Raw genomic sequence first — 8,677 nt, forward strand, 5'->3', positions numbered from 1 at the left:
GGTACAATATCACGATGCAACACTTAGTCATTTCTGTACACTGGCAATGAAAAATCTGAGATCTATTTAAAACCTATTCTATTCATAATATTACCAAAAAGAATAAATTTAACGGAACTGGTGCAAATATATACCCTGAAAACTATAAACCATGGCTAAGAGAAGTTGCAGACAGTCTATTAAATGGAAAGATCTACAGTATTCACAGATTGCAAAAAAATATTGTTAAGGAGCAGTTTTCCCCTAAACTGATCTACAGACTAACTATGATCCTTACTGAACCCTGGCAGCCCCTTTTTTTAGTGGAAATGACAAGCTGATCCTAACACGTGTCTGGAAATTCAGAGGATCTAGACGACTATACCAGGCAAAACAATTTTGAAAAAGAACAAAGTTGCAGAACTTACACAACCAGACATCCAATTTTACTACAAAGCTATAGCAATAAAGCCAGTGTGATGCAGATATAAAGATAGACCTATAGCCAAGTGGAACAAAATAGAGGTCCAGACTTAAACCTTTCATTTATGGTCAATCAATTTCAAACAAAGATATCAAGATAATTGAATGGGGAGAAATGACAGCTTCAACAAACGGGACTGTGTACAAAGGTCTGTTTGTATATCGTCTATAGTACCAAATTTGCTTATAAATAAATGAGCACTCATAAATTACGCAAATAAGCCCAGATGCTTTTCAAATGCACAGGACTTAGTAATCTTTTGGCAGATGAGACTGGTCTACTATTGTTGGTTTGACGGGACTGGCTAGGTCTTCCAAGTTATCAGCTAAATATGCATATATTTAACTTTAAGGTTCTTACTTTTATGATATTTTCCTGGCATGCATGTATGGTTGATAGAAAATTTAGCTTGGCATGATGGCTATATTTGTCTGATGTCTCATGAAATTTTTCAGGCATAATTGTTAAGAATGAATGAATTGGGTAGATGTGGCTAGGATAAAAGTTTGTAATTAAATTTTTGATAATGGTTATACTTTGTAATATGTTTACCTGGGGAGGTTTCTCAAATATTTTAAGTAAATATACCCTTAGAGTTTTACTAAGTGAACTTAAATGATGAATATTCATTGACTATATAGATATTATCCAAATAAGATAATTCTAAAACAGCAATTGAACATTAATTGAATATGAGTTCAGACTCATATACTTTTGATTTACTATTTCAAAGAAACAAAAGTTATTTGAGTCTGTTAGTGACCTATGATTCTGTTTAGTGAAGTACTTCAAACCTTTTAATATCTTTGGCAGGTTTCCCTGGGATCAAAATCTTAAATTAAATCTGTTTGACCTAAAATTAACTTTGGGATTTTCCAGTTGGACCCCAGGAGAGCATCAAAGAATGTGTATCTCTTCTTGTGGAGATATTAAATTATTAGGCTAATTTTGTAAATCACATAGGAAGCATTGCCAAATAAGAAATGATATTGAACTTACTTTAAGTCATATTTGTGTAAATGTATTATTAAAATGTATTCCAAAATTATGTGAGATTCCTAAAATTCTAATATGTTGTGTTATGTGCTATCACTCATATTATGATTACTATGTTAAACTGTTATATGCCACAGAAATACCTAAATTTTCTTGCCAATTGTAAACTCTCATCAGACCTTTGACCATGGCTGTTTTGGGTTTCCACTGCTATTATTTTAAATTCTTCTGTGGAAGCTTTTTCTATCAGCTATAGTCCAAAATTGTTAATCAAGATAGAGCAAAACAAAATTAATTACATGAAACTAAGTAATTGATAAGAATAATGTTTTTAATACCTTTATTTAAAATGTTGGTTCTTTACCTAAATGTTTTCCAGAGTCAAGGAAATTTTCTTTCATAAGCTCTGTATAGTTTGCAACAATTTGGTAAAGTATCCTTTTGTGAACAAGGATGGAAGCATTTGCTTTTTCTCCCTACTTGATTCCTTCAAAATTCAGGAATTATTAGCAAATATCCTTATCTTTATTTACATAAGTTCAATAAAAATATGCTGTCTCCTGACAAGCAGGATACAACTGGAAACACTGGCTATATTGGCAAGGATTTGACTGAAGTGTCATATTTAAGAAAAGGCATAAAATGCCAGTGTTCCCGGCCTTACAGTGAATGAGTAAAAATTGTCAATTCCTGGCAGGTCTGAGAACCTTAAGACTATAAATAAAACGTAAAGCCTGCCTTGGTTTGGCTTCCTCATCTCAAGAAGTTCTAAAATCTGAGATTCCTGTATGATCGATGTGGACAAAGAAAATCACGCTTCTAAGGAAAACTAAAGCACACCTGCTTAGTAGACCGAAGCCCTGTGCACTGTGTTCTAGTCCTTGTTATCTACCTCTAGTCTGGAATGGATCCTGAATCCCCGGATTTCCTCCAATATTTGGCTGCAACTAAATCCTGCTAAAGTCCCCGGGACCTCTTCCCACAAGCAAAGTAGGGACACTCCAGGGACAATCACGGAACATGTCCCCTACCCAGATTAACCAACTAAGAGAATTACATATTAAGATTGGAGAGGAATTAGATATGAAGACTGGAGAGGTGGTTGACACTGGGGCTACGCTGTCCATCCTCAGCCCCGGCGCACTGTCTCTGTGCCCTCCCTGGGGTTCTGAACTCATCTAGATGGTTGGAGTGGCCCACGAATCTATGAAATTCCTAAATTTCTTCCTATCCTCCTCCAACTAGGGCAGCCTCGTGACAGCCGTGGCTTTTTGCTTGTCCCGTCAGCCTCCATACATCTCCTGGACAGGGACTTCTTAAAAACCTACAAGGCCCGTACTTCCTTCTCCCAACTGGGAAAAATAATGCTTGAGTTATTTTCACCGGGAGATTTTGCCACACGAGGGCTTTTACCCAAATTCCCATCTATTCAGTTAGCCTCGCCAACACTGCCCAGCCTGTTTCGTTAGAGCTATGTGGGAGTCTGGGCACAATCCAGCACGGACGATAACTCCCAGGGTGTGAAGATGACAATTGTGGACACTCCCGAGGACGCCATCCACCGCAGGAGTTGACCCCAGCGAAGGAGCGAGATGGGGAAGGTTTCTGCGGTCCTGCGCTGGACTCGGTTCCGCTTGGGATGGCTGTGGTCAGAAACCTTTCCCACGCCGGGAACAGACCTGTCGAAGCCACCAGGGCGCAGCGGCGGTCCCCAGACGTCCTCCCCGTCCTCTGGCCGCTGCGTGCGTCAGACCAGCCCCGCCGCGCAGGCGGCGTCTCTGCTGCTGCCCACACTCCCGCCGCGCCTGGGTTGCCTAAAAAACCTAAGATCTTGCAGCTGCGGCTGGGCTTTGGGTCCTCCCCACCCTGCCTCAGCCGTTCTCACAGGCGTCTGCGGGAGACCCCGGACCGCGCCAGCTGACCCTGAGATTCCCGACTCTCCGCAGCCGGACCCGCAGCGGACGCGACCCGGAACCGATCCGCATTTCACAGGCGCCCAGGTGCCTCCCAGGCAGTCAGCTCGGGGCGCTGGGGTCCCGCGTGGACCAGGGGGACCGGGCTGGCAGCCGCTCCCACACATAGAACCCGGCCTGTTCTGTCCTCAACGCCGTCCGCCTCCGGGTCCGGCTCAGAGGCAGAATGTGGACAAATGTGCACCTGAAAGAGTCCTTCCTCCAAGACGGATCCCGAGCGGCCACCGGGTCTGAATTTAACATGGAGCCCAAAGGCCATTTGCTGACTGGAGGCCGCGCCCGAACCGCAGTTCCCCAGACACCTGCGCCTCGAATCAGCTTTAGCACTTCCGGAGCTCCGCTGCACTGACCAATCAGAGTCGGCTGCACCGACCAATGACACTCAGCTACACTGATCAATCAGGACTCAGCTACGCTCACCAGACTCTGCTGCACTGACCAATCACACTTGGCCACATTGACCAATCAGACTCGGCTGCACTGACCAATCAGGACTCAGCGGCATTGACCAATCAGAGTCAGCTGTACGGACCAATGAGGACTCAGCTGCATTGGCCAATCAGACACGGCTGCAGTGATCAATCAGGACTCAGCTGCACTAACCAATCAGACTCGGCTGCTTTGACCAATCAGTCTTGGCTGCAGTGACCAATCAGGACTCAGTGGCATTGACCAATCAGATTCGGCTGCATTGACCACTCAGACTCAGCTGCACTGACCAATCAGAGTCAGCTGTATGGACCAATCAGGACTCAACGGCATTGACCAATCAGACTCGGCTGCACTGACCAATCACACTTGGCAGCATTGACCAATCAGACTCAGCTGCACTGACCAATCAGACTCAGCTGCATTGACCAATTAGGACTCAGCTGCATTGACCAATCAGAGTCAGCTGCACTGACCAATCAGACTCAGTTGCATTGACCAATCAGACCAAGGCAGTGTGAATCCCTCATTTGCATAATGGACCTGACAGGAGCCTGGGCGGGAACTTCCGCTGTGAAACCTGAGCCTTTCCTGTGCTCTCTGGAACCATTGCCCTGTCACAGGGAAGGCGGTGTCTCGGGAATGAGTCTCTTTCCTCCAGACTCCTTTTCAGAGAACTTCCGTTCCTGGCATGCCTCCTGCAGACCTTCCCCCAGCTGCCCATACCCGCGGGCCAGCCAGGCCGGCTGTGCGCCTTCCCTGACCTCTGGCTCAGGCTACGACTTGTCCCCGCCCGGGGCCCGCAAGGGAGGTGCTGGAACCCCGAGGGCACGGACCTCGTTCACCAGCGGGCTGCACCCCCGTGGTGCCCAGGAGAGGCTGCCCAGCTCCCGCGCGTCAAAGGGCCTGTCCTCCAGCTGCCTCGAACACTGGGGAGCCACGGCACCCCGGCTGGGAATCCTTGCTCAAGGCCAGGGACCCTGAGTCCCACACTGGGACCTCTGCTGGTGGCCTTTTGCCATCCAGCTCGAAAGCTGCCAGCTGTGCCAGCTTCCTCTGCGACGTGGCGCCCCGGCCTGCAACCCACACCGCTCTCTACTGCCTCCTGCCGCTGTCCTTAGCTGGACTTTGAAACGTCCCAGTGGCCACTTCCCCTCGCTCCCCAACATCTCTGCTGCTTCCCGCCAGGACCCTACTTGTCCAGGCTGGCTCTCTAGCACGGGCAGCTTCCTCCCCAGGGGCCTGGGCATCTTGAGGCTGGCAGGTGTTGAGCCAGCTCGTGGCCCCGGGCACGTGGGGGGCTGTCGGCCTGCTGTGCACCCACTACATGTACTCGGAGCCTTCGGATGTCGAGGGTCAGCTGTCTGCCCTGCGGCCAGCCGATTCTCACTAAGTCCCCACCTGCCAGGGTCAGAGGCCCCCACGTGTGTCTCGAGCATCTCCGGAGTTTGGCTTTTGTGTCCCTGGTGGATTTCGAGGTGCTTTGCAAGATGCTCACAAGTGCCTGAAGCAAGAGCCATTGATCGCTGCTATATTGCCTCAGCCCCTGACGCCCAGCAGCTGCCCACTCCAAACGAAGTGGGGAGGCCCAGGAACACAGACAAGGCTGGGACCAGGCAGGTGAGGCACTGAGCCGGGTGGTTCTGTGCCCAAAACAGAACCAGGTTGAGAGGCCCCTGTCCTGGCATCCAGCTGCCCGATCCGCACATGGCCCCAGCTCACAGGGCCCTCGCGCTGCCACTCGAGGACAGAGCCTGCCCTGGGCCAGGTCCCTGGGAGGGGCTCAGCAGGCCTGAGGCTGCGGGTAGCCAAAATCCAGGGCCAGGGCCCAGGTGTGCTGTGGGCTGGGTGGTATCCGACGGGGCTGACCCTGCGGAGGGGGAGGGTGTGAATGGTGCTGTTTCTCCTGGGAGAGGCTAAAGGGACGTCCAAGAGTTTCTGTGGCGAAGCATGACCCACCACCCACTGCCTGCAGCCCCAGGCCACCTGGAGTGAAACCCCAAACCCCAGAGCCCGCCACTGGGGGAGGAGGGTGAATGCTGAGAGAGGAGTCAGACCGTGCAGGATGGACAGAGAGGGGCCTGCAGGGCCCCCCTGCTGGGCAGAATCCCCTTGGTCCCTGCATAGTCCCATGCCTGTGGATTCAGGACAGGGAGCTGCCCAGGAGCCCTGCGCCCCCGGGACTTCTGCATCCCACAGCCACACCCCACCCCACTGCCAAGTCAGCATCCTGACACCCTGCTGGCCCAATGCAGTGGCCCAGGGCCTGGTCAGCCAGAGGGCTTCCAGGAGGGAGAGCTGCCCACCTCTCCCCACCCCACTGCTGCAGAGGACAGAGGGGTGGGACAGGTGTGGACACAGGCCCCCCAGCTGCCCTCTCTGTGCTTCCCAGGGAAGCTTGGTCCCCACCAGGATCTGCCCCACACCTGGCTGTGTAGGTGCCAACAGTTCAGGAAGGCCCTGGGAATTCCTACCAGTGCTCACGTGGTTGGGGAGGACAGTGGGACTCCGTGACCGTCCTTTAGTAAAAACGAGCCAGTTCCATCCATGTAGCTCCAGGGCAGGTAGCACTCCCAAGACGTTAGGTGGTGTCGCTGTGCCGCCCAGGTGGCCACGCCTTCTACTCGCCCCCTCCCTCCTCTGTGTGTGTGTCCATCTCCCCCTCTCTGTCTCCCTCTGTCTGTGTCTCTGTCTGTCTCTCTCAGGAGGTACAAGGCCAGCCGCAGAGTCCAGAGCCTGACATAGGCAGGAGGGGGCATGGCGCAGCCAGCTCAGGTGTGCGCAGAGGGTAGGGGATCAGGCATCCTCAAGAGCCGGCCTCCTGCCAGGGCCTCTGAGCTCCCAGCTGTGCACAGGAACCCTGGGCAGAGAGCTGAGCAGGGCAGTGGGGGACCTGGCCCTCCAATGAACACCCCTAGCAACTGCGTGTGCCGCTGGTAGAGCTGGTGTGATAGCGCCCCCCAAATTTGCGTCTACCAGGAACCTCAGAATGGGAACTTATTTTAAAATAGGGTCTTTGCAGATGTCATTAAGTTGAGGATCTTGAGATGGGGGCCCCTAAATCCAGTGACAAATGTCCTTAAACAGACACCCAGGAGGAGGCCCCATGAGGACAGAGCAGAGGAGGAGCTGGTGGCCACAAGCCCAGGACGCTGGGAGCCACCAGATGCTGGAGACAAGGAAGGATCCTTCCCTGGAGCCTCCAGAGGGCACTTGGCCCTGGAGACACTTTGATTTTGGGTGTCTGGCCTCCTGGCTGGAAGACAGTAAGCTCCTGTTGTTTAAGCCACTCCATTTTACGAACACAGCTTCTGTGAAGAAGTACGATCACTGATGGTGAATCGGTTCTTAATAACAGGAAGGTAAATCCGTGGAAGTTGTCCAGGTCTTGTCAATGGACGAAGAACCCAGTGCAGGGTCAAAGGGCGCACTGGTCAGGTGGCCATGGCCAGTAAGGGCCTGCTAATTCCCAAACCAGGATCTAATTTTCCTAGCTGAGCAAGACCCTGTGCCACTATTTTAGGTGATTTCCTAAGTGCAGCTGAGCTGACTGCCTGCTAGGAAATGACACACCTGTCGTCTAAAACCAATTCCATTCGCAGATAATCAGGAATGGCCTTCATGAGCTGGCTGGCTCCTGGTGCAGCACTGGGGACCTGTCCAGGAGCAGGGCCAGGCTAGCCGGTGGTGCTGCACGGCCGGCCTGTTCTCTTCCGGGCAGGGGACTCGCTCAGCACCCTGGACGGCGACCGCCTGCCTGCCTGTCCTGGAATATTTCTGCTTCTGAAACCGAGCCGCCTCTAGCTGTGATTCTATTGGTAAAATCACTGAATTTATGTCAAGAGCATTTGTACTGGTTTTGAAAAACGGACTAGTGAGTCATCTTTTGACTAAAGTGGTAAAAGGAGCACAACCAGGGTGATCTTTCCACTACCTGGTTTATATTGTCAATACGAACTTCCAGGAGAAGGCAAGTGCCCAGGGCTCCGCGGGCCATAAAGAAAGCGCAGCCAGCTGCAACGGACATAAAAAGAAACTGAGTCACAGGACTGGCCCAGCATGACCCCATGCGCGCGCCCTCCTGCTCTGTGCCTTGCCTGTGCTCTAGAGGGGACTTCTCAGAAGAGCAAGAGTTAGAGGCAGTCTTTGGGCGGCCGCCACAGAAGCAGACCCCAGAGGGGATGAGAGGAAGCTGCGGCTGGGCCGCTGTGGGGGCCACGCTGCCCCCGGGCTCCCGAGGCGTCCGTGCTGGTCCTCGCAGGCGGCGGTGGCCTGTTGCCACCAACACCCGACGTCCTCTGCTGCCTTCGTGGGGCTCCCTGGCCTGGCTGCACTCCCGGGAGGGGTGGGGGTCCTGCGGCCAGGAGAAAGGGGCAGAGCCTGGGGCGGACTTGGGTCAGTTCCACCAGAACCAGCGCAGCAAAGCTGGGAGTGACCTGCAGACGACCTTTCACCCCGAGGGAGGGCTGCACCCCCCAGCAGCGTGAGGAGGCCTCCTCCAGGGTGCGGGCCTGAGGCTGCAGGGAACCCTCCGCGCCCCAAGTTCCAGCACCAGCACCGTAGTAGCTGCCTGTCACCGCAGTGCCAACACCTGCGGAGCAACCCCCGGAGAAAGGCCGGGCGGGCCCGGGGACGGGCAGCAGGTGTGCCGAGGGAGGAGAGAGGGGAAGGTGGCAGAGGCCCGGCAGAGACGGCCTTCAGCCTCGGGGAGGGGCCGGCGCAGACCCGCTCCCCGCCGCAGCCCCGGCCGCTCCCCACGGCCGCGGGCCCCGGGAGAGCAGGACGCGGGCGGCGGTCACCCGCGCACGCCCGCCCG

Source organism: Propithecus coquereli, unplaced genomic scaffold (assembly GCF_000956105.1).
Source record: "Propithecus coquereli isolate 6110/MARCELLA unplaced genomic scaffold, Pcoq_1.0 Scaffold658, whole genome shotgun sequence".
Classification (NCBI taxonomy): domain Eukaryota; kingdom Metazoa; phylum Chordata; class Mammalia; order Primates; family Indriidae; genus Propithecus; species Propithecus coquereli.